The sequence below is a fragment of the Balearica regulorum genome, chromosome Z, assembly GCF_011004875.1.
Source record: "Balearica regulorum gibbericeps isolate bBalReg1 chromosome Z, bBalReg1.pri, whole genome shotgun sequence".
Lineage (NCBI taxonomy): Eukaryota > Metazoa > Chordata > Aves > Gruiformes > Gruidae > Balearica > Balearica regulorum.
The window spans coordinates 56090591-56117078 of NC_046220.1; the positions used below are offsets into that span (position 1 = coordinate 56090591).

At 41.7% G+C, this 26488-nt stretch overlaps 1 protein-coding gene across 4 annotated transcripts in view; it reads right to left on the minus strand.

Moving 5' to 3' along the window:
- Positions 1-26488, minus strand: part of JAK2 (Janus kinase 2) — a 100722-nt gene that overhangs the window by 54307 nt on the left and 19927 nt on the right. The window contains exon 1 of one of the 4 annotated variants that reach the window (XM_075741029.1): positions 9795-9813. The exons of 2 other annotated variants lie outside the window; for them this stretch is intronic. The gene's annotated coding sequence lies outside the window, so the exon portion shown is untranslated. Of the gene's footprint in view, positions 1-3735; positions 4183-9794; positions 9814-26488 lie in introns of those variants that run through there. One more of the 4 variants, XM_075741027.1, reaches the window with a different exon arrangement.

Sequence of the window (26488 nt, forward strand, 5' to 3'; positions counted from 1 at the left end):
GCTATTTACAGGATCTGCATCAAAACCTTATAAAAGTATTCGGTTTACATACTTTCAGGCTGAGTAGGTCTCATTTGACACAACTTGTTCTTTTAGCAGCAGAGTTACAAAGCCTGTTACCTACATTCCTGGCTGTACCAATCTGACAGCGCACCACCTTGCCAGCAACCTAATGCTCCCATTTCCTCTTTCCCTCTAATTTCTTCAAGTCTGCACTAGCTTACATTTCTGGCAGCTGCATGCATATACATGCCCAATTCCAAAATGAACTTAGAGTCTAATGAAACTCAGTCAAAAAAATTTAGTCCATCATGTCTAAGTCACCACTGTCTGCAAAGAACACAATATAGAATTTGTTATGCAGAGCAGGTTCTACAACCTGAAACAATCACTTGTCAGCAAGCCTTCAGAATTCCTATAAATACATTTAGTGTTTATTGTGCCTGTGTCACTGACTACCTTTAATGCTCAATTTACTAGTAAGCAAGAAGATGACAAAAATGTGCACACTTTCCATCTGCTTGTACACTTCTTTCAAGGAGTTCGAATGAACACTGTAAACATCAATCATGAAAGCCTTCCCAAGTAATGGTGGGTAGGTGGTTAAGATTGTAGGCAAGAGACTAGAAGAGTCTCACAGAAAGTGCTAACAGGTCTTACATCAGTCAGTAGTAATGGGAGAACATTATTAAGTTCTAAAGGGTATTGTGTATCTTGTTACAAGACCACCAAAATAAATTTTTTACCTCTAAAACCAAGATTAGACTAAGACAAGGCAGTCAGTTTCCTACTTCTAATTGTTTTGGTTAATTTGTTTGGTTAATTACACTTAATATGTATACTTAATATTTAATTATAGTCTTCACAATTCAGTTTGAATACACAGACAAATGGAGCACAACTAAACTTTCTCATAACATGCACCCAGCATAGCCTGTTATGCTATGAAAACTTTAATATCTCAAAAAGATGATAGTATTCATATTCTGCATACAACATGCAGTATTCTTTGCATATCTGGTTTGATTTGCTTTGTGTATGAAGGTGTATGAAGTTTTTTTGAACACAAAAGTATACTAAATTTAAGGAACCAAATGCATACACTACTTTGAGAGGCAATAAAGTATTGTATTTATAAAACATTGGAGTGTGCAGCAATGCCACTGTTCCTTGATGGACCAACAAGAGATTCTGAAGTCTTTTTTCAGTCAGAACATACTACATCAGCTAGTATTTCACAAAAAATTCACAGCAACAGATTAACATCTTTCCACCACATACTCACGAGAAAACTTTCTTCTGACTAACTTTATCAAAGTACGCAAAAAACCCTTTAAAAATAGTAATCAATCTGGAAAATCTGAGAACTTTTCCCATTGCTTAGACAACAGATGCCAAGTTTACACATAAAGTTAATCTGTGCTTCAAATACATCATCTTCTGCATTAAAAAACTCTGTTGTCTTTTCCTGTGTGATATTTGTTCTGACTTTAAAAATCACTTTCACAAAAATATAAAATATTGTCTTAAAACATATTTAAAGATGTTTTGTGGAGAAAGAGTATATCTTCAGTTTTCATGATCTAACATGCTCTGCCTATTGGGGGATCTAAAAGTTGCCCTGCTACAAGGTAAAGCCACTCACACAAGAAAACAACTGCTCATACAAGAAACAACTGCAAAAAGTTAAGTGACTCCAAAGGAGTTTTCCTGTTTCATCAGCTGTAAATTAATATCACACAAGGATTTTTAATACATCAAAATTTGAATTCATGTAATAACAAGCAGATACAGAAGGAATATGACAGACTAACATATCAATGAAAAAACATATGCTACAAAGAGTGAAGAAGCAAAGATAACATTTGCTTACAGTTTTCATTTGGCAAACCACTGCCTGTATCAGCAATTCAGCAAGAGTCCATGAACTTTTCCACAAGGAAAGAATAATGATTCCGGCCTGATCCACTTGCAAGACACACAGCGACTAAGTGGATAGAAGCTGTTAATAGGAGGATTTTAATCTGTTCATTCTGATTAGGAATTTAAAAAAAAAAAATTCCAAGTTCTTCACAACAGAATTAAACCTTTGCTCTAGCTTATCCCAGGAAGAAAGCTACCTGGGGGTGCTGTCAGAAAAGCAGAATGAACAACACGTCCTAGAAGCCTCAGCATCACAGTAACCTGCCAAGTAGGTGAGTTACCAGGAAAGCAATCAAATCATAGACCTGTCCACAAGCAACAGCTCTGCCTATGTTCCATCAGAACTTTGGCAAAAGTCAGTCTGTATCTGCAACACATTTCAATTTCACCACGCTGATAAATTTCAGCAAAAGACTATTTCATCAGAAAATTTCCAAGCAATTCAAATTGTTGCCCAATTGTTTTGGCAAAGATTATCTCCCGAGACAGTGGCATCTGAGTATCCTTAGTCCATTCAGAGCCACTGTTATCTGCACAGTTTTATATGCACAGAGAACATAGGAAAAGTAATCACAGTAGGTCAGAAAGACCTTTTGCATTAAGTACATGAAAAATGTTGCCAATTCACCAATACCCTTACACATATCTCAAATTCTTCTAAAGTGATGCAATAAAAGATAACAACCACAAAATTAGGAATAAGTGATACTTTACACAAGTACAAGACATCATACTAGACTTTGTTTCGTGAACTGTACTGAAAACTGAATTCTGTTTAATAGCTCAGACCATGAAATCAGGGTTAATTAGTAGAGCAAACATCTTCCTTAATTGATCCTCTGATTTCTTTTTCTGAAAGATAAAAACCAGAATTGCCAATGCTCCTGTGTGCAGAGAGCAAATTAAGCCAAAGTAAAAAGTGTTTGAGGATGGCTCACTACTAGTCTCATTGTGCCTGGTAACTTTTGGTTACAAAAAATCGGAGAAATACTGTCCTACATTGAACAATCAAAGCACTGACTTCTATGCCAAAAAACCCACCCCAAACCACCAAAGAGCTACCAGTGAATTACCAAGAAATTAAGAGACAATAAAAAAGATTTAAAAAAAAAAAAAAATCACATTTCAAAGTGGAAAAAATCTTCCAACTCACCACTGAAACAGAAAAGTATTTTTCTATTAAAAGGTATTTTTGCTCAAAACACCATCTAGGGGAAAAACCCTTCAACAACTTCTAGAGAATACATATGGCAGTTATAGCTACCTTCACAGGTCAAAATAAATATTGAGAGTGCAAACAAAAGCAAAATGTACAACAGGAACAGCAGCAAAGGGGTATGTCAAATTGCTTGGCTTTCTTAAACATTGCAAGATTGTGATAGTGAGGAGGTGACGCTGGAAGATATTTTTGAAGAAAGTAAGCTGTCCTTTTGCAAATGCAATTCCCAGTGTCATAATTGAAGAGGCACTTGTCAAAACATGAAGCAACAGCTATTGCTATAGTAGTACTTTGTCAAAGTATAGCATCAACAGTTACAAAACAGATGCCAGTTTAGCAGATGCTGTCAAGAACCAAGCAGGCTACACTAAGCTATCAGAAGTCATACACATTTCATGTTACAGTCTGAGAGTGCTGAACAGTGGCACAGCTGGCAACACCAGCCGTATCACAATGGAAAAGGTTTCAAAACTGTTACTCTTCTCTCAGCCTCCAAAAACCTGTCCTTTTTCCTGTGGCAGGCAGGGATTTCTCAGGTAAATGTCCGCTCTCAACAGCTCAACTGTGGAAGAAAGAGAACAGTCAAGACCCACCACTTGTCGTAGTTTGATACTTCTGAAGGGTGTCAGACCTTCGACAATGTTCTTTATCCTCTCCAACTACAGGAGTGCTCTGGAGCTCCAAGTCTATAGAAAAAGGTATCATCTAGAAAATAATGCAAAAGCTTCACCAAGCAGAGTTACATCCTGGTAGAAAATAGAAGGTTCTCTTCCTTCACAGAAGACAAAAGGTTTCTCACAGCAAACATTTTTGTGAGGAAAACCAGTCATAACTCTTTCCAAGTGCCATTGGCTGTGAGGATAAACTGCCCAGCTTGCGGTTGTTCAGGAAGGTTTTCCCCAAGACCTGGATTTTAAAAAGTCAAACTCTTTGGGACTTTCCTTCTGAATTCTGTCATCTCCCTTTTCTTGCCCTCTTATCTCACTTCCCCAGTCTGGCAACTTCCCTCCTTAGAGGTTAGTAAAACTACTGCCTCTACAGTAACTGTCATATGTGTTTACACTGTGTGCAGAAACTCACCAGGGCTGAAGAGCTAGAATTTTCTTCCTGTGAACCAGGAGCAGAAGATTATGCAGTGGGGGGAAGGGCAGTGACACCACTAGTCTCTGGTAGGCAAGTAGGAGGTACACAGAAGGAGGAAGAGGCAAAGTAAAGACGAAAAGTGTCAAAACAATGTTTAAAAACCCTCCTTCCCCTCCCTGGGTTAAGTCACTTACTTTTCTCTTGTGGTTTATTCTCTTCTAACACAGCTTGAATTTAGTAGCATCAAAAAAGGGGGTGGGGGGGTGGATGTGGGTGTGGGGGGGTGTGTGGGTGGGTGTGTGAATCAAGCATAGAAGGTCCTGATTACTGGCCAAGTATCAGAAGAGCTTAAGAAAAAACTGTTACTCAAACCTCAAAGACAGATTAAGGAACTTGCAGTCACCTTATGTATAGTGAGAAATAATTGCACAGAACAGTACTGCTATGCCTCTTTGCTGTATTGTTCTCGATGAAACAGCATCTCCCATTTCAACAACCAGAACAGACGACTCTTCTGTCAAACTTCTAAATCTCCATCTTTAGAGACTAGAAGTACACTTTTACACTTTACCATGCAGGGTAAAGTACCATGGAGAATATAGTCACAACCCCAAAAACCTTTTCTGCCTATGAAAAGAAAAAAAGGGGAAAAAAAAAATAAGAAAAAAGAAAGGGAGACATCCACTACCTTCTTCACAATATTGTATTTATAAGATGTCACCCCTGCTGCTCCTACTTTTGTGCGTTCTTTGGCTTCTTTCCTCTCTGTTTTCACCACCTGACAAAACCAAAGGGTAAAGTGGTCTTGGACAAGAACATTGCATAACACACTGCATGATAAAACATGCACGACCTTGTTTCCTGTAACATTTTTCAGTGAAAAATGTGGGGGAGGGAAAGACTAGTAAATCTGAGACAGAGTGATCAGAAATGTGAAAACATCTGGATGAATGAAGCTATCCCCTTACTTCTATCCCAGCTTTTACACCATCTGAAGAGAATCTGAAAACATGTCCTTCAACAAATTAGCCCTTTGCAGAAAAAACTGTCAGCATGTAAACAGGATAACATTTAAGTCAGAGTGAATCAGCAATCTTTACCTAACAGCCAAGAGCAACAAATGCCAGTGTCTCCTTTGGACTCTCCAGAAAGATGCTCTTCATCTTCAGCTTACTCTGCTTTTTCAGCTTCAGTTTATAAATTGTGTATCAGTAGGCCACAGCTGATGCAAATGTAATGTATGAATTCCCTCCTCACAGTGCGGGGGTTTCTAGAGGATTTTGGTGGTGTTTCCCCAACGCCACCTTTGGGAAAGCGCTTAAAGTTTTATAGGGGAAACAAAGCTAGCTCTTTACAGTGACACATCAGTTACAGAAAATGGAACATTAATATTACTTAGAAGTGCTTAACTTCTAATTACCTTGGTTTGTAGAACATGTAATTCCATACAACGCAATTTATAGAACGTGTCTTGCATTTTTATTTAATTTTTCTTTGATATTGCAGGAGCAGCTAAAAAACAGTTAGCAGCACTAAACCAGTTAATAAAAAAACTGCCTTAAAAAAACCCCAGGAAAAACCAAAAAAACCCCCACAAAACCACAACACCTCCTTCCTTGCCCCCCAACTTACATACTATACAGATTCAACAAAGCTACAAATGGGCATTGTGCAAAGTCACATTTATAGATCCTTACAGAATCAAGGCCTGGTCACATAATGCAATACAATAAAACACAAAAAAGACCCTCTGAGACATCCAAGTAACAATCTTGTGAGACAGTGCCACATAAATATTTGAAGCCAAGTGACTTCTGTAAATGGAAGTTTAATTAAATACTAATACTCTAAAAAACAAAACTATGGAAATGCATTCACAAGCCTATCAATGATTTAGAGTTCAATTACCATTTTATAATTATTGCAGTTTCTGTTATTCTTTGATAGGAGGGCTGAAGTTTTTTTTTTTTTTAAAAAAGGAATACATTCTTTTTTTAAACCCTATTTTAATGCTTCATATTGTTGAATAATTTATGATAGCAATGTTGACGTTTTATCTTTATAATTCAGGAAAATGTACTTGCTTGATAGTTTACTTAATTCTTCCTTAATCATCAATGGCCTGTGAGCTCTCCACTTGTTGCCTATCTGAAATACCAGCCAGCTTTTGCAAAGATACAGCACTACATGCTTTGCCAAGATCATGTTATCTCTATAAACACAGATTGTCAAAAAAAAGTGAAAGCCAAAAAACCCAGGGCTCTGAAAGTAAACAAACATTCATCATAAAATGTGCCATCAGCGGAGATTCAGCAAAACACTACTGAAAATTACAAGGGAAAAGAAAAGTTTAGTTAAGACAACCATAACTTACAATGTAACATTTCAAATATTCTGTGTTCTCTTGTACATTAAAAAAAAAAAAGGAGAGACTGATGTTCCTCCCTCTGCCCCACTGGAGAAAAGTCAAATGATCGTATGTGTCCAGTATTTACAGAACTCTGTTTTGAGTATGATTATGCAATTCAATTGTATGCCTTACTTTTAAAGAAAAAGAAAATATTCCCAATTAAGATACACTTAGACAGAGCTCCCTTGTGTATTACCCCAAGTTCTGAAATAAGAATGAAAATTTTTTTCATAATTCTTTATATTATATCCTGAAAAAGTGTAAGGAAATTGCAGAAAGCAAGAGCGTGAGAATTGTGCCCCAAAAGATCAAAAACCCCAGCAGACTGCATAACATGGATTCAAGAAAAACTATAATGGAAAAGCAAATAATGATTTAAATAGGGGATACAATGGCTGTAGAATAAATACTGATTTGAAATAAATTTCTTCTGTCTCTCTGAAACAAGAATAGGAAACTACTGGAACAAAAAGTCAAGAAAGCAGTAGATCCTGTATTTCTTGATTTTAAAACATCAAGAGTAGATGCACTTTTGCAAAATAGACTTTAGATAAACCCACGTTACTGAACTTGGTGGAGGAGGAAAGCCAAAATGTAACTGGTCTATGATATATAGAAGATCAGATAGAAAGATAGAGTGTTCTTTTCTGGATTTCAAAATGTGCTGCTATAGATTGTGCTATTATCAGTTCCTTTACAAGAAGGCATTGTAAAATAAAGAAGTAACATTTATAGCATGACTGTATTTTTAAACTGATAAGGTGTTTATAAAGAAGTTATATCACAAAATTCCCACTGAACAATTATTCATCTACTTTTAAGTGTCTCTCTCATGACAGAAAACTAGAAAAAGAACTTGTAACACTCAAGTGTCTTGGTACAGAAGTCAAATTCCAACACAAGCTTTGCCTCTGAACCCTTAAGTCTAGGGCTTTCATCTGCATTCCAATCTCAGATGAGTTCTCATTATTCTAAAGAAAGTTCTGTGGATGTACCCACTCAGTAATGTGAACCAAGACACATCAGTTCTTCCTGCTAGACCCCACTCCAAGTCAGAAGTCATATTGTTTCAATCTTGCCTAAAGGTGGTATTTTCCCCACCCACTTCCGGATGGAAAATTCAAATCTATCTAAGGTGATCTGTTCAAAATTTAGGATACTCTGTTCTCTAAATAACAGAACAAGATGGGCTTTTTCCTTTATCAATCTCAAACTCACAAACTGCCTCAGTTTTCTACAGAACTTTTCAGCATATTATACATACTTATTTGCAGCTTCACCTCAGCTCTGCCAAGCTAAGAATTTCAGACCTCTCTGCCAGTGTTTGGAACAAGCTGCTGCAAAGTAGACTTTTACGGACCTCAAGAACCACTTCCCAAGGCAAAACAAAAAGAGATTAAGTATTCCACACTACTTAACATAAGGTTAACAAAGAGATGACAAAAACAAGCTATGACGATGATGCAATAAAAACCCAGCCAGACCCCCAAAAAAGTCCTGCTGAAGATATTGTAGACTCTTTGACACTTTTTATTTAATTGAATATAAAAATATAATTACTTTTATTTAGATAAACTAGAACTAAGTCTAGACTACAAGTGAAATACAGTGTATTATAGCCAAGGTTTTTTCTAACTTGCAAACTACACTGAGTAAGACATGTCTCTGGCTGAACTAGTCACTCTAAATAGTTTTTGCACATACATTTTCAGTTATAAGACAAATTCCTGAGACCCACTGAAATCAACTAGAAGTTTAAAACTGACCATGGTCTCTCCTCTCTTTATGCATGCTTTGAGCTTCTGAAGATAGACCCTGACAAACTACGGATTAGTATAAATACTATTAGTTACTTGGTTTTTTAAATGTATATTCCAATTAGCAAACTAAATTCAATTAAAAAAAAATCTAAGCAGGAATTAAAAAATGTCTGAATGGACTACTTCTGACCAAGCATTCCAGTATCTATAAATGGAGATCCCTTTACGCCTTCCTGCCCTTAAGTGTTTACCACATCTGCTCACTTACCAGTAAATGATATTTTTAAATTTTTTTTTCCTTAATTGGTACATAGTAAGAACTTTGACCACTAGTACATGCAAGCAACAGTCGACCCATGCCTAGATACAAACTAAACATCACAATCTTTGTCTGCCAATTCATCAGATAACTGGATTGAGTTTCATTTTGTTAAAGCAAATCCCTCTGACTGGCACACAGACAAAAAAGAAAAAATAAAAAAAAAAATCTGCCCAACTAATAGAAGACAGACCATGGCCTTAATTTTTTAGATCACTGTTAGCATTCTTTATCAAATTTATCTAAAAACAAAACTTCCCAATGCAGCTTTGCTGTAGAAGACACAGCATGCTTCTGTCACTGACAAACTTAGCCTCAGTGCCATAAGATTACTTCCATTATTCTAGGCAACCTTTACCTATTTGCACAGCTCCGTAACTATGCATAGTAATCTTCATATTTTCAGTTTGCATTCCGCTTCAGTACTAGGGTGCTTTACATAAAACATTGTCACCTTTCTTATTTTCCAGACATAACAGAAATACAAGACTCTAAACTATTTGCCTGCGTTCACACTGTGAGCCATTGATATAAACACAATTCTTTGTTTCACAAATTAATAGAACAAATTTCATTGTGAAGAAAGAACTATCTCTAATTCCTTTTAAAGAAGGTAAATAGTTGAAAAATTAAGTAACACCATAAAAAAATTGCTGTTGAAATCTTCAAACTGCTTAAACATTGCAAAAGGAAATTAAATTTTAAAATTCAACCCTTATCATAACTCTCCTCACACACAATGTCTCAGTTTCATTTTTCAATTTTAGTATATAGAGGAAACCTCAGGCAGGGGAAAGAAAAAGAAATGCTCCTGAACACACAGAGTTCAATACAAAGGACATGTGTAAGAAAAAAACCCCAAACCATACCAAGGGAGGGGAAAAAAAAAAGCATTAAGAGGGAAAGGCACAGATGCAATATATTTAACACATCTCAAAGTAACACAACATATTGATTCTGCAAACTCTTTAAGATTTCCATTGTCAGTTACTTTTTAGAGTTCAGTAAAAAGAGAATTAGGTAACAAACGTGACTACTGTGAACATTTCTATCAAAGCCTGTGCATATACTGTTCAGTACCTCATAAGTGACCAAGATATCCCTCCTGCCTTCAACAAAAATGGGATTCTTAGTAGCTCTGTGCTATACTGATGCAGTCTAAATGTCATTACTATGTAGACTTAATACCTCTGCATTATTCCAAGCAGTAAATAAAACAAGTTCACAGAAATGTGTTTTTGTTATTCTTCCATCCCCATTCAGGACTGATGGGTTCTAAAAGCGAAGTTTATCTCATTTCGCAGATGCTTCCCCTCCCACTCTCCTGAAAACTGTTCCTAGACAATATCACCATTTAACACTTGACCTCATCAACCTACTGGCATAAGCAGCATACGTCACTATGGATAGTATAAGCTGGGACAGATCCTGCCAGTCACTTCAGACAGACACAGTCAGAATTGCAAGTGGTATAGAAGTTTCTGATGACTCTCATAATCCATAAAGGATTACTAAGAAGTGGTAGAGCACAACACAGTCTTCCCGTGTGCTTCCTTTTACCAGCCACATGCTTTTGTTGACAACAAGACAATGTAATGGAAGGATTCATCTGATGTGGAAACTTCCCAAAGCCAAATTATCCTTCTCTCAGACTGTGTCCTGTTAAGCAATATATGCAGAGCAGCTGAGTCACACCTGAAAACATCAGCCCATTTTAAGTGTTGTCTACAGTCTCTGCTAGAAAGAAGAAAAAGAGTGGGAAACAGGAAAAACAAGCAACTTCTTCAGGGGGGAAAAAAAAAAAAAAAAGAAAGAAGAGATGACAGGGTGGCGCATATCAGAAACTGACAGCTACAGCAGAAGACGAGATCTTCAACAAAAATTTGAGAATTCCTTACTCCAAAACCTGGATGTTGCTGAAATAGTCCTCAAGTTTGGTAGGGCAGAAGCACAGATTAGTATGCCAAGTCTGAGCCCAAACATCTCAAAAGACAGCTGCTTTTCCTCTTTCCCCACCCTCATTCCTCCTACCCACTAAGCTTCTCTATTAGAGAGAAATTCTCCTCTTCTCTCTCACCTCCCACCCATAACTGGGTACAGAACCAGATTCGAATTTTAACTGAAATAACCTGAGCCACTTAGCATTTACTCCACCTTGTTTAAAAGTAATTAAAAACTAATTAATATTGTTTCAAACTAATTAAAAGCAAGTGGAATGCTAGGCAGGCATAACCTTAATATATGCAAGGTAAAACAGGTGATTGTGCATAGGCAAATGAAAAAACCCAGCAGGTTGAAACCTGCCTGATCTCAGTAGGTACAGGAAAATGTGTAGTAACTACTGAACATGACCAAAAGTCTGGAATCCACTTGATTCCCAGAAAAATACAAAAAGAGGAAGGAAATGAAGGCATGCTGCCACAATCAACTTCTGTGAGTCTGCCCAGCATTCCCAGGCTACCAAATCAGATACTGCAAAGCACATGGCAAGGATCACATCCCATACAACAGGGTAACAAATTCATTAATTTTCCATTCCCATGTCCAAATCACAGCTACCTGTAAGCAGAAATAAGCAGGAAGAGCTGCTGTTAAAAAAATATACCTCAGGTGGTTGGGTAGGGTTTCTCCCTCCTCTCCTTTTCGGAGGGAAGGAGAAATTATTATTTTAATCCTTATCAAATATTTCCTTAGTTCTTCCATCACTCTCCAAACAACATATACTTATTCCCTTAGAGTGCCGGAAAAAGTTGATGGAGGGGGATTCAATCACATTGCCGAGCCTAAAGGGGTGGTGATTAGGGTCTTTAAACCAAAGATTTTGTCTCTCTAAATTGGGAGACACACAGATTTGATGGATGGACCACTCAGTGGATGAGGAATTGGCTGGATGGTCACACTCAAAGAGTTGCGGTCCATGGCTCAGTGTCCAAGTGGAGATCAGTGACGACTGGCGTTCCTCAGGGGTCAGTACTGGGATCATTGCTGTTTAACATCTTTGTTGGTGACATGGACAGTGGGATTGAGTGCACCCTCAGCAAGGTCCAGAGAGACCTTGACAGGCTTGAGAGGTGGGCCTGTGCGAACTGCATGAAGTTCGACAAGGTCAAGTGCAAGGTCCTGCACATGGGTCAGGGCAACCCCAGTATCAGTTGTGACTGGGAGATGAAAGGATTGAGAGCAGTCCTGAGGAGGAGGACTTCAGGGTGCTGGTTGATGAAAAGCTCAACATGAGCTGGGAAAGTGCACCTGCAGCCCAGAAAGCCAACTGTATCCTGAGCTGCATCAAAAGAAGCATGACCAGCAGATTGAGGGAGGTGATTCTGCCCCTCTACTCCACTCTCATGAGACTCCACCTGAAGTACTGTGTCCAGCTCTGGGGCCCCAGAAAGACATGGACCTGTTGGAGCACCACACAAATGATCAGAGGGCTGGAGCATCTCTCCTGTGAGGACAGGCTGAGAGAGTCGAGCTTGTTCTGCCTGAAGAAGAGATGGCTCCGGGGAGACCTTATAGCAGCTTTCCACTACCTGAAGGGGGCCTACAGGAAAGCTGGTGAGGGACTGTTTATCAGGGAGTGTAGTGACAGGTCAAGGGGTAATGGGTTTAAGCTGAGGGACGGTCGATTTAGATTAGATGTTAGGAAGAAATTCTTTACTGTTAGAGTGGTGAGGCACTGGAACAGGTTGCCCAGAGAGGTTGTGGATGCCCCGTCCCTGGAAGTGTTCAAGGCCAGGCTGGATGGGGCTTTGAGGAACCTGGTGTAGTGGAGGGTGTCCCTGCCCATGGCAGGGAGGTTGAAACTAGATGATCTTTGCGGTCCCTTCCAACCCAAACCATTCTGTGATTCTATGATTTCAGTCATTTCTACCTCTTTAAACACGAGGAGTGAATGGGAGACACCTCAAAAGGCAGCTAATGCCTTTGGGCATCAAAATGACAAGTACCACCCTCCTGTTGCTGAGATTTGCAGACCTTTTTTCTTAAGAAGACAGAATAAATGAAACCTATAAAATCATATTTTAAACAGACAGAAAGTGAGAAGCAGTGGGAAAAATATCTTTATGGGAAAAAGACTATTGAGATGATTTGTGGGAAGAAAAAAAGAAGGCTTCAATAGAGCACCTGAGCAAGACCATTCAACACAGATGTCCAAATCACGTTTTGAACCTTCTGTTGTTCATGCAGTGTGTAAAAATACCAGTAAGTGTGACTTATTCCTCAATAATGTTGAGTCATGACATAAGAGGACATGCTACACATATTCCTAATGACAGAATAAAGACTGTTTGCAGTCTAAACTATTGACAAATGTTACCTGTTGCAGAGCCAACTAGTCTTACTGAAAGGAACCAGAACAGTTGCAACTTGTAGCAATGCGCTCCTCCAGAAGAACAAAGCAGCTCTAATCCCTGTGGTTCCAGTCAGGTACTTTGTGCTCTGTCACTCTCAAGCAGAACCGAGAGATAGGCAAGTAGCTGTGTTATTTTCTTATCATCTGGAACATACAATGACCCAAGCTAGAAATGATTCTAAGCATCTGGCTGTCTCCCAAGTGCATACAAAATAGAACTGAAGGAATGGTTCTGCACAGACCACCAGCTCATGTGTGGATTTCATAGCAGTTCAACTTTTTCTTGGGCAGTCTATGCAAAGATCTGCCCAGATAAATCAGGTTTGCTTCTTCCTGGGCACAAGAAATTACCTGGTTTACCAAGAAGTTTTTAAAACACCCAGCCTAAATATGAACAGGCTTCAGGATGGTGTGCCAGCTATCCCAGTGATTCTACATAAACTGGTGCAGCTTGTCATTTCCTGGTTTCTTGCCACAGGGCTTCCCCCCACCAACACTCCTTGTTTTTGTAATACAAGTCTGAAGGCTTTACAACCATACAGAAGTTGTAGAGGTCCAAGAACAGACTAAGGATAAAGAAATCTAGATGTCTGGAAGCACTAGAAGCAAGGGCAACACAGGATCCTCACCTGCTGATGCTGAGCTAACATTGGTCTTTATACTGCCTGATTCCTCAGCTGTCCTGCTCTTTCAGGTTTGAGGGGGGTTGTATGATATCCAACACACAGCAAACCCTCCCACAGTGGATGGTATATGTTTTATCTATTCACTGAAACAACTGTCAAAATTAATGGTGGTACACCACCTTCCCTCAGCTGCTTTACATACCATTATCATATTATACATGAAGGATTTATGGAAAATTGGAGATAGGTATCTGCCTTTCAAGTAGTTCTTTTTTTCCAGCCTTTGGAAAGAATTCAAATTAATGATTATAACTGTTTTTTTACTTTAAGCACTTGCCTAATTTGCAAGACTAGTGTGGGATTTTTTAATTAATAGTATGTAGTTTTTAAGATCAGTAGGTATCACAGCAGGAGATAGTTCATCACAAAGGATTTTGTGATTATTAACAGTTTCCCTAGATTACCAATGTGATGAACTTAAAAAATTTCATTTCCTTTCCATCATCAGTACATGATGTGAATTTCTTACTGACTACTGCCCAGATTCAACTGTCTACTGTATGGGAAAAGAAACTGGCAGAGTGATGCCTACTAAGTTCCTAATTAATCATTACTACTTAATAATTCTTTGAATGTTGCTTACAGTAGTTGCTTGAAGCCCAATGGCCGCTGTAGATATATCAGACAATACAACAGCTTTTGATAAAACCTCTAACAGACTGATATCTCTACTAGCATAGACAGTATGAGAAAAATTAATGAGTGCTTATGGCCATGTAATTTGCATGTATGTAAACTTACCAATGATAACAAATATGGGCCATATTTTTTGGACAGACACATCATCAAAAAGCTATTTTGTTGCATGCATTTTGCACTACAGCCATTGCCTAACTGTGTTCCTTTCATTCTTTTTCATTGAAGACTCAGAACAGGTATCTATCTTGATTCAAAAGCTGAACTGCTTAACATTTGCTTCCTTCCAAATGAGCCCCATTCTCTGGTATTTAATTTCTCTCTGTCTGAGGTGCTACTTTTACTGCTACAATGAAGAGTAGGAGTATCAGTAAATATTTCTGCAAGACCTACACTCCAAGATAATTAATGAACAATGAAAGAAAGGCTCAATTCTCCACACTCACTAGTTATGAAACTGTTCTTCATTAGCCTCTCACTTCCATTTCTTTCAGCCATATAAAGCATTTATTCCTCCTTTTCCTCAAACTGCTATATAACAACCATCCTGACACCTGCAAATCCAACCCATTTTGAAATATCTCTAGAGAATTTAGCTACAGCAACCAAGGTTCTTTTATTTCTTTATAAACATACATTTATAGCAGTTTTGAAGTGGTTTTGACTTAAGGCACACAAAGCTTACTCCATATACTTGCTTGCTTCAGAACAGGCATACAGGATCAGACGGAAGGCACATCTAGCTCTTCTTCTAACAGTGGCCAAGAATGAGTGCCTAGGAAAAAACTTAGGAATAGGACAAGCCTACAACAGCACTTCCCCAGTGATTTGAGATTCACAAACATCTTAAGCCAGGATGAATACAAAATCTTTATGTTCTTCACAAACAACACTTGAAGAGGTAGAAGAAGTGCTTGTTTGTTGATTAGGCTTTTTAGAGTACAAGTACTGTAGTCTTGTTAATATCACATTCAAGACTTCCTCATATCCCTCTATCTTCAGAAAATCTCTTACCTGTGATTAAGACAAAATGGTATTTCATCATTTGTGAGGACTGCCTTCACACATTCTACTCCTTTCCTTCTTTCCTGATTTTAGAACAGATTTTCTACATCAAAGGTGTTTTATTTGAGGGTTTCACTCACTATTCTTTCCCCATGTACTTTACTCTAACACCGCATTACCCTGTATCTGTAAATCCTTTTCCCAGCAGTGTCATTCCCATGTCACTGCCAAAAGCCTACAGCAGTGTTTTGGGCACTGATCAAGACCAGCAATGTGTAACAAGGAAAGAGCTTTAACTGCCTGGCAGAAGAAAGACATTGGTTGCTGGTAAGTTTTTTTTTTTTAAAAAAAAAACCAAACAAAAAAAGGAATTGGAAAAAGAATTGGCATAGTGCACAAGGAAAGAAAGCCACCACTGCACACCACATTTCATTTTTAAGTCAATGCTCAGTGAAAAGTGACTGACTGGCACAAAATTTCCACGTTATACATCATCTAGTTATAACATACAAAATCTTTTAAAATAAAAAAACCCACTTCATTGTATTTTTGAAACAAAGTCAGAAAAGTTAGTATATTTTCACACTGTCAGATGATGGATTAAATTAATTTGTACTGCCTAATCACACCATAACCATAAATGTTCCCAATTTCAATGTTTATGCAAACTATTAATAATATTTTCTAACTGTTAATACAAACAAACCAAATTAAGTTTGTTGGGCTCATTACTGTACAGAGAAGAAATTTTTATGCTTCTGTGCAATGCCCTATGCCATACTCTTAGCAACTAGCATAATACACATCCTTCCTCCTCCTCAGTTTCCACTTATTTCCATTCCTTATGATAATATGCTCATACCTAAACAAACAGGTCTCTCTAGCTCTCCTCATAGCCCAGAAAACTTCAACTTAGGACCCCTGGATAACTTTTGTTGTATTCCTGTCTTTATCTGATCTCCCACTGAGCCAAAGGAAGTATTAATTCTCATAGTCAGCCAAAGGACCTCCCTCAAATAGCATTCTGCTCTTCATAATGCATCTCTCCTCAGCCCCACAATTCTACCTGCCACGCATTCCACAATTTCTCTCCATCAGGACTACCCAGTTCTCATTTGATTTCACAGAATGGAACGGGTTGGAAGGGAGCTCTGGGGATTCACAGATTTGCAGAATGGTAAGGGTTGGAAGGGACCTCTAGAGATCATTTAGTCCAACCCCCCTGCTAGAGCAGGATCACCTACAGCAGGTTGCACAGGATGGCATCCAGGTGGGTTTTGAATATCTCCAGAGAAGGACACTCCACAACCTCTCTGGGCAGCCTGTTCCAGTAAGCGGTCACCCTCACAGTGAGGAAGTTTTTCCTCCTATTCAGATGGAACTTTCTGTGTTCCAGTTTGTGCCTGTTGCCCCTTGTCCTGTCACTGGGCACCACTGACAAGAGTCTGGCCCCTTCCTCTAGACATCCACCCTTTAGATATTTGTAACCATCAATGAGATCCCCTCTCAGTCTTCTCTTCTCCAGGCTAAACAGACCCAGCTCTCATACAAGAGATGCTCCAGTCCCCTAATCATCTTTGCAGCCCTCCAGTGGACTCTCTCCAGGAGTTCCCTGTCTTTCTTGAACTGGGGAGCCCAGAACTGGACACAGCACTCCAGGTGTGGCCTCCCCAGGGCAGAGTAGAGGGGGGGAGGATAACCTCCTTTGACCTGCTGGCCACGCTCTTCTTAATGCAGCCCACGATACCATTGGCCTTCTTGGCCACAAGGGTACCTTGCTGGCTCATGGAGAGCTTGTTGTCCACCAGGACTCTCAGGTCCTTCTCCGCAGCGCTGCTTCCCAGCAGGTCAACCCCCAACCTGTACTGGTGCTTGGGGTTGTTCTTCCCTAGGTGCAGGACCCTGCACTTGCCCTTAGTGAATTTCATATGGTTCCTCTTTGCCCAGTCCTCTAGTCTGTCAAGATGTCACTGAATGGCAGCGCAGCCTTCTGGTGTGTCAGCCACTCCTCTCAGTTTAGTATCATCAGCAAACTTGCTGAGGTTACACTCTGTCCCCTTGTCCAGTCATTGACAAATATGACCAAGCACTGACCCTTGAGGCACACCACTAGCTACAGGCCTCCAACTAGACTCTGTGTTGCTTATCACAACCCTCTGGGCTCTACCATTCAGTCAGTTCTCAACCCACCTCACTGTCCACTCATCCAACCCATACTTCCTAAGCTTGCTAGTGAGGATGTTATGAGACACGGTGTCACAAGCCTTGCTGAAGCCAAGGTATACAACACCCACTGCTCTCCCTTCATCCACCCAGCTGATCGTGCCATCATAGAAGGCTACCAGATTGATCAGGCATCATTTCCCCATGGTGAATCCATGCTGACCGCTCCCAATACCCTTCTTTTCCTCCACGTGCTTATCGATGACCCTCATAGAATCAGAGAACCATAAAATGGTTTGGGTTGGAAGGGACCTCAAAGATCATTTAGTTCCAACCCCCCTGCCATGGGCAGGGACACCCTCCACTAGACCACGTTGCCCAAAGCCCCATCTAACCTGGCCTTAAACACTTTCAGGGATGGGGCATCCACAACCTCCCTGGGCAACCTGTTCCAGTGCCTCACCACTCTAACAGTAAAGGATTTATAACATCTAATCTAAATTGACCCTCCTTCAGCTTAAACCCATTACCCCTTCTCCTGTCACTGCACTCCCTGATAAACAGTCCCTCACCAGCTTTCCTGTAGGCCCCTTCAGACACTGGTAAGCCGCAATTAGATCTCCCAGGAGCCACCTTTTCTCCAGGCTGAACAACCCCAACTCTCTCAGCCTGTGCTCACAGGAGAGGTGCTCCAGCCCTCCAATCAGCTTCACGCCCCTCCTCTGGACTCTCTCCAACAGCTCCATGTCTTTCCTGTACTGGGGCCCCTAGAGCTGGACACAGTACTCCAGGTGGGGTCTCACAAGAGCAGAGTAGAGGGGCAGGATCACCCCCCTCAATCTGCTGGTCACACCTCTTTTGATGCAGCCCAGGACACGGTTGGCTTTCTGGGCTGCAAGCACACACTGCCGGCTCACGTTGAGCTTCTTATCAATCAATACCCCCAAGTCCTTCTCCTCAGGGCTGCTTTCAAGCCATTCCTCGCCCAGCCTATAGTCGTGCTTGGGATTGCGCCGACCCACATGCAGGACCTTGCACTTGGCCTTGTTGAACTTCATGTGGTTCGCATGGGCCCAACTCTGAAGCCTGTCAAGGTCCCTCTGGATGGCATTCCTTCCCTCCAGCGTGTCGACCACACCACACAGCTTGGTGTCATCGGCAAAGTTGCTGAGGGTGCACTCGATCCCACTGTCGATGTCGCTGACAAAGATGTTGAACAGTGCTGGTCCCAGTACCAACCCCTGAGAACACCACTCGTCACTGTTCTCCACTTGGACATTGAGCTGTTGATCACAAGTCTTTGAGTGTGACCATCCAGCCAATTCCTTATCCACCGAGTGGTCCGTCCATCCATCGAATCCATGTCTGTCTAATTTAGAGACAAGGATGTCGTGCGGGACAGTGTCAAATGCCTTGCACAAGTCCAGGTAGATGACGTCAGCTGCCCTTCCCTTATCCACGGATGCTGTAACCCCATCACAGAAGGCCACCAAGTTTGTCAGGCACGATTTGCCCTTAGTGAAGCCGTGTTGGCTGTCACCAATCACCTCCTTATTTTCCATGTGCCTGAGCATAGTCTCCAGGAGGGTCTGCTCCATAATCTTGCCAGGCACAGAGGTGAGACTGACCGGCCTGTAGTTCCCTGGGTCTTCCTTTTTTCCCTTCTTAAAAATGGCGGTTATGTTCCCCCTCTTCCAGTTGGCGGGAACTTTGCCAGACTGCCAGGACTTCTCAAATATGATGGAGAGTGGCCTGGCCACTTCATCCGCCACCTCCCTCAAGACCCGCAGATGCATCTCATCAGGTCCCATGGACTTGTGCACCTTCAGGTTCCTTAGATATTCTCGAACCTTATCTTCTCCTACAGTGGGCGGTTCTGCACTCTCCCAGTCCCTGCCTTCTGTGACCTGGGCAGTGTGACTCAAGGATTTGCCAACGAAGACTGAGGCAAAGAAGTCATTGAGTACCTCAGCCTTCTCCATATCCTGGGTAACCAGGTCACTCGTTTCCTTCTGGAGGGGACCACATTCTCCCTCATCCTCCTCTTATCACTAACATACCTATAGAAGCTTTTCTTGTTGTCCTTGACATCCCTGGCCAGACTAATTTCTGGCAGGGCTTTGGCTTTCCTAACCTGCTCCCTGGCTGCTCAGACAGTTTCTCTGTATTCTTCCCAGGCTACCTGCCCTTGCTTACACCCTCTGTAGGCTTCCTTTTTTTGTTTGACTTTGCCCAGGACCTCCTTGTTCATGCACGGGGGCCTCTTGGTAGATTTGCTTGACTTCCTCTTTGTTGGGATGCATCGCTCTTGAGCTTGGAGGACATGACCCTTGAATATTAGCCAGCTGTCTTGGGCCCCTCTTCCTACCAGGGCTTTGTCCCATGGTATTCCACCAAGCAGATCCCTGAAGAGGCCAAAGTCTGCTCTCCTGAAGGCCAGGGTAGTGAGCTTGCTGACTGCTCTCCTCGTTGCCCAGAGGATCCTGAATTCCACCATTTCGTGGTCACTGCAGCCAAGGCTGCCCTTGAGCTTGATGTCCCCTACCAGGCCCTCCTTATTGGTGACAATAAGGTCCAGCATGGCACCTCTCCTCATGGGCTCCTCTGTCACTTGGAGGAGAAAGTTGTCATCGACACATTCCAAGAACGCTCAGCTGCGTTGTCCCTCCAGCAGATGTCTGGGTCGTTGAAGTCCCCCATAAGGACCAGGGCTTGTGTGCATGCGGCTGCTCCTATCTGCCTATAGAGGGCTTCATCTGCTCGGTCCCCCTGGTCAGGTGGCCTGTAGCAGACCCCCACTATGATGTCCCCTGCCCCAGCTCTCCCTTTAATCCTGACCCATAGGCTCTCGGTGGGCTCCTCCTCCATCCCCAGGTGGAGCTCCATGCACTCCAGCTGGTCATTGACATAGAGGGTGACTCCCCCTCCTCACCTGCCCTGCCTGTCCTTCCTAAAGAGCCTGTACCCTTCCATCCCAACACTCCAGTCATAGGAGCTATCCCACCACATCTCTGTAATGCCAATAAGATCATAACCTTGCAGGCACACACACGTCTCCAGTTCCTCTTGTTTGTTCCCTATGCTCCGTGTGTTCGCGTAGAGGCATTTTAGTTGTGCCCCCGATGAGGCTGACTTATTGGCTGGGGTGGCTGGGATTCTTTTGATGTATCTTCCCAGTGTTACCCCGTTGGTTCCTGTTGCATCCAGAGCCCCCGGCTCGTCTCCTCTAGGCTTCAAGCATGCTGTAGTGCATCCAGCACGTCTCTGAGCAGTAGGCTGAGGGCCCTCACCAGCTCCCCATCCCTCCAACCGGGCACATCATCCCACAACATGTCGCTGGCAAGCCTGATGTTATCCCCTTCCCCCTTCGAGCCTAGTTTAAACATCTGTCGATGAGCCCTGCTAGTTCCCGGGCAAAGATCCTCTTCCCCCTTTGAGAGAGATGAATCCCATCAGGGTTCATCAGGCCCGGTGCCGTGCAGGCTGCCCCATTGTCAAAGAACCCAAAGTTGTGGCTCTGACACCAGCCACAGAGCCATGCATTTATGGACTGCATCCGCCTGTTCCACCCACCATTGCTGCCCTCAAGTGGAAGGAGGGAGGAGAATATTACCTGCACTCCCGAATCCTTCAGTGACTGCCCCAAGAGCCTGAAGTCCCTTTTGATCGCTTTTGTGGTGCATGCCTCTGCTTCATCCCCACCCACATGGAGGAGCAGCAGTGGGTAACAGTCAGCGGGCTGTACCAGGCTGGGGAGTTTCCTAGCGATGTCCTTGACACAGGCCCCTGGGGAGGCAGCAGACTTCTCTGAGAGGAGGGTCTGCCCTGCATACCAGGCCCTCTGTACCCTTCAGATGGGAGTTCCCTACGACTATAACTCTCCTTTTCTTCTTTGTTGGGGTGATCACAACCCAAGGCATGGGCCTTTTGGGCCTAGGTGCTACCTCTGGAGTAGCTTGACTGTCATCCATATCCTTGATTGAGTGGCCTTTCAGAGCCAGAGCCTTGTACCTATTGCACAGGGGTACGTGGGATGGCGAGGTGGGTGAGGAGGAGAAGGTTCCCCGCCTGCTGTGCATGGACTTGTTTCCACTTGCTCCCCTCTTTGAGGCTGCTGTCTTCTGCCTCGCAAGGGCAGGATACAGGGTCCCCTTTACTTTAGCTTTGGTCCATTGGCTGTCCCTGTTTCTGCTTCAGGGAGGGCAGAGCTTGGCTCCACCAGTATATCTCTCTCTCAGCCTCTCTGATGCTCCTTAACCTCTCTACTTCTTCACAGAGTTCTGCCACCAGGCTGAGCAGGTCGCCCACCTGGTCACACCTCAGGCAGCCAATCTCACTACTGCCTTCCCCTGCCAGTGCCAAGCTCAGACACTCCCGGCAGCCTGAGATCTGGGTGGCTGTATGTTTCTGCGGCAACTCTGTCTGTGCTACCACATGCCTTCTGGCGAGCACAGAGCTTAGGGTTTTCTGCCTGGTGGGCGCCATGGCTGAGCTCCTTCTATGAGAGAGTAATGACCACCAGTGGATAGCTCAGAATGAGCTGTTCCATCATCTTTCCAGGGATGGAGGTGAGGCTGACTGGCCTGTAGTTTCCTGGGTCCTCCTTCTTGCCCTTTTTGAAGACCAGAGTGACACTGGCTTTCCTCCAGTTCTCAGGCACCTCTCCTGTTCTCCACGACGTTTCAAAGATGATTGAGTGGCTTAGCAATAACATCTGCCTGCTCCCTGAGCACTCGTAGGTGCATCCCATCAGGGCCCATGGTTTTGTGGATGTCGGGTTTGCCTAGATGTTCTCTAACCCAATCCTCCTCAACCAAGGGAAGGCCTTCCTTTCTCCAGACTCTCTCTCCTACCTCCATGGTCTGGAATTCCTGAGGGTCAGACTTAGTAGTAAAGACTGAACCAAAGGCGGCATTCAGTAACTCTGCCTTCTCTGTATTTCCTTTCTGTTCAAAATAACAGTCTACTCACATGATTATTCAATCTCCCTGCTTATCCCTTTATTTCTGTCCCCTCCATTCTGCTCATCCCCACATCTGCTCTCACTCAATGTTTCTCTCACCTCACTTCAGTATCTCTGTGAGCTTCTGTTTCCACTCAAGATGAGGACCACCTTGCAACTGATCAGCCTGAACTTCCAGAATGTACGATTCTTCTCTAACATTGTCATTTTAATAGGAAAATGATGTTCTCTCCAGCCTAACTGAACCCCATGCTGCTTAACTGGCACTGCAGATTCCATCCTCCTGCCTCTGCTTGTTCCTGTTCACCCTAAGAACAAATCAGGACAAACTGCTACATGGTCTTACCTCTATACCCTTCTCACTGTTTTTTCCTTCCAGTACTTTTCCTCTACTTGATGATGTCACAAACTGACATGTCTGTCTGATCCCATCCTTTGATCTCTGTATTTCCACTAATTCCATACCATTTTCTGACCTTGGTTATTCTTTCCTCTTGTTCTACTTTCATCTTCACAGGCAGCTTCTGTTTCCCATGCATTCTCCATCAGACCAATGCAAAAACCCAGTCTCCCTGTCCCAATTATTGTTTCAAATAATAAGCCTCGTCCATACTCCTTCTCTTGCCAAAAGGTGCTCTCCATAAAACATCCATCATATCAGGGATGCATCTGCATTCGATTTCCATCTTAAGATTCTGACACCTACCTCAAAAAAAGTAAAAGAAAAAAACCTAAAAAGATGTTGAAGTGCTCTCTGCCAACTTGAGCATTATTGGCCCCTTGCACTTCCTCCTCATCTAACTATATTTGCTGTATACTCTCTTGTATGTAGAGTCTAGGACAATTATTCCCTTCTGCGTTTGTATATGACCAATGCAGCAGAGTCCTCAGCCAAGTTTAGAGCTTCTGAGAAGCTGGACAAATATTAATTATACCTAGGAAAATACATTATAAGCAAAATACTGCACAATTAAAGCTATCTAATAGGCTCAGGTAAGTCTTGTAGGACAGATACAACTGCTTGAGAGCAGTAACTTGAGAGTTATTGTTTTCTCCTAGGTAAGCATATTTGTTAAGTCTTACGTTTGCGTGCCACAACAGATTGGTGGATGAATTACATATCAATTGATCCATTCTCTTAACTATTTGACTTTACAAAGATGCTTTCTTGCTGAGACATAAATGCTAACACCAAGACAAACTGGACATTTTTATGTGAACATTTAAGATGACCAAAACTTACTTTTTTCCCCAAACATACATGAATTGCCACATGTCGTTTACTCCTACAGCACCTTGACAGTATTTCAGTTTCCTACCAACCATGCTTTTCTTTTTTTTTTTTCTTCTATGCTTTTGAAGCAACCAAGTTTCAACTGCATGAAACATTCAGTTCTAATTTCTAAGCCAGATGATGATTATAGGCCTTTTGAGACCAGTAATACAAATCTGAGCACTTCTAGGTTTCCAAAATGTATCTGGTTTACTGCTTACAAAGAATGAAGATAGGGAAAAATAAGAGCTAACACACTCCTATTGGGATACTTCTAATTTACAAAGTAGATTCAACTTTTTCATTGATTTTCCCGATACAGAAGAATTACAGCATTTGGCAAACTAAACTTACAACTCAAAAGTAAACTAAAATATACAAAACATGAGTGTCCTGGTTTCGGCTGGGAGATAGTTAATTTTCTTTCTGGCAGCTGGTACAGTGCTGGGTTTTGGATTTAGGATGAGAATAACGTTGATAACACACTGATGTTTTTGGTTGTTGCCAAGCAGTCAAAGACATCTCAGCTTCTACTACTGCCCTGCCAAATAGAAGGCATGGGGGGGCATCCAAGAAGCTGGGGGGGACACAGTGAGGACAGCTGACCCAAACTAGCCAAAGGGATATTTCATACCATATGATGTCATGCTCTGTTCAACTGTCGGTTTGGCTGGGAGGTGGCACAGCTCAGGAAATAGCTGAGCATCAGCTTCAGGTAGCGAGCGATTGTGCTGCGCATCACTTGTGTATTTTTTTTATCATCATTATTATTATTATAATTGTCTTCTTTTTCTGTCCTATTAAACTGTCTTATCTCAACCCATGAGTTTTACCTTTTTTTGGTTTTTTTCTTCCCCTTTTGTGATAGGGAGAGCAGAGTGAGCAAACAGCTGTGTGGTTGTTTTAGCTGCCTGTCAGGTTAAACCACAATGAGCGATTAAGTACATGGAATGGGACTGAACTGACTTTGATCATCTGCCTTTATAATAATGACGGGGTTTTTTTATACCTGCAAGACTCCAGGCCTCTATCACCACTATCAGATTAATTCAGTGTTCATTTCTCATACAAAACTAGTATTAGCCACAGGATAAAGACAACTTTGTATTGAAATCATCTCGCTGGGGTAGGTTGGTGGGAACAAAAAAAATCTCAGTAACACATTTTGTAGGAATATGCAGACAGGACATGTTATCTGCTAGATTAATATTCCAGATGGATATTCATCTATGTTGTCAATTGTATGGTGCAGATTTGGGCTGCTTAATGTTCTGGCCAACGTCTACCATGTTTTTAGAGGTTTACAAACACACATTTAGCTGCTTTAAAATACAGAAATCACTCAAACGATTAATTGATTTCAATGGGCATTAGACATATCTGGCAGGTCTGAAAATCCTCTGGCCTTCAGACACGAAAATCATCAAACTGGAAGGTATTCAAGTCCTAGCATTAAGGTAGAGATACTTTTCTCACCCCTCCCTCCCCAAACAATTAACCTTAAGATCTCACATCATTCCCAATTTCCATATGATTTCCTCTTTCTCTTCTAATGTTTCCTTTCTCAATCTTTTCTGGCCACTTTCTAAAGGGTTTGTTTTTTTTTTTTTCTCTCATCCTACTGACTAGGCAATCTGGTTTTTTCTGTGACCCAAAGGGGAATCATAGTAACTTAGCTAACTTAGAAGACACAAAATCATTACCAGCCACTCAACAGGGCAACTTTCAAGTAATGAGTCCAACTCAAGGCAGCACATCTGACAGATATTTTCAGACATGAAGAAAATATTGTCCTTGCATCACATAAGAAAGACAAGCCATTATAAAATAACAACTCCATACTAAAATAACTGGGTAAGCAGGAAGAAAGGAAAAGAAAGCAAGCAGGTCATTTCTCTCTAGGGAAGACACAGAACACGGCAGCAAGATTAGGCAGGACTGCAAATCCGTTTGGCAAGGACAATGACTCATAGCAGAACACAACATGGGGTGAATTGGAATTATACAACTTAAGTATTCAGAGATCTTGAAAGGACTTGAAGGGGAAGGCAACTGATCTTTTCCAGTGACATCTCCTGACCCTTAAGCAGGAAAAGACAGGCATATACTAAAGGAAAAACCCAGGTTGTGCTTTTATTAAGGCACATCTCATTATACAGGTTGACCAGCAGAGAGAGCTGCATGAACTGGAAAGCCTGCATCTCAAATAATCTGTGTTGACTAGTGCCCTATCTGGAACAGCAGTAGGGGCAGCATTTAATTAATAATGTAAGATAAGGCTAAATAGGTATGCATTTGCGGTACGCACACAAATTGACATACCACAAGAAAACTGAACCCACAGAAACACATTCATTCAATTCTCATATAAAAATGCTAGGCATCTTGCTAGCATATGAGAAGAATGCAGACAGTTCTGATGAGCTGGAATTCTGAAAAAGTTCTTACATAAAAGTGGTGTTCTTGAAATCATCAACACAATTTACAGTATCAAAATAAGTGAGCTCTTAGCAAAGCCATGGAAGCAGGGGAGGCGAATGTTACCATCATTGCAACTTCAAACAAAATCTTTTAAACACATGGGGAAATCAATGTGTAATTTATGAAGTCCAGAGGAACCTTACCTTATATTGTCTACCTTTCAGGATGTATGCCTGATCAACTCTTCTACATGCTACCTTTTCAGTCCATAAA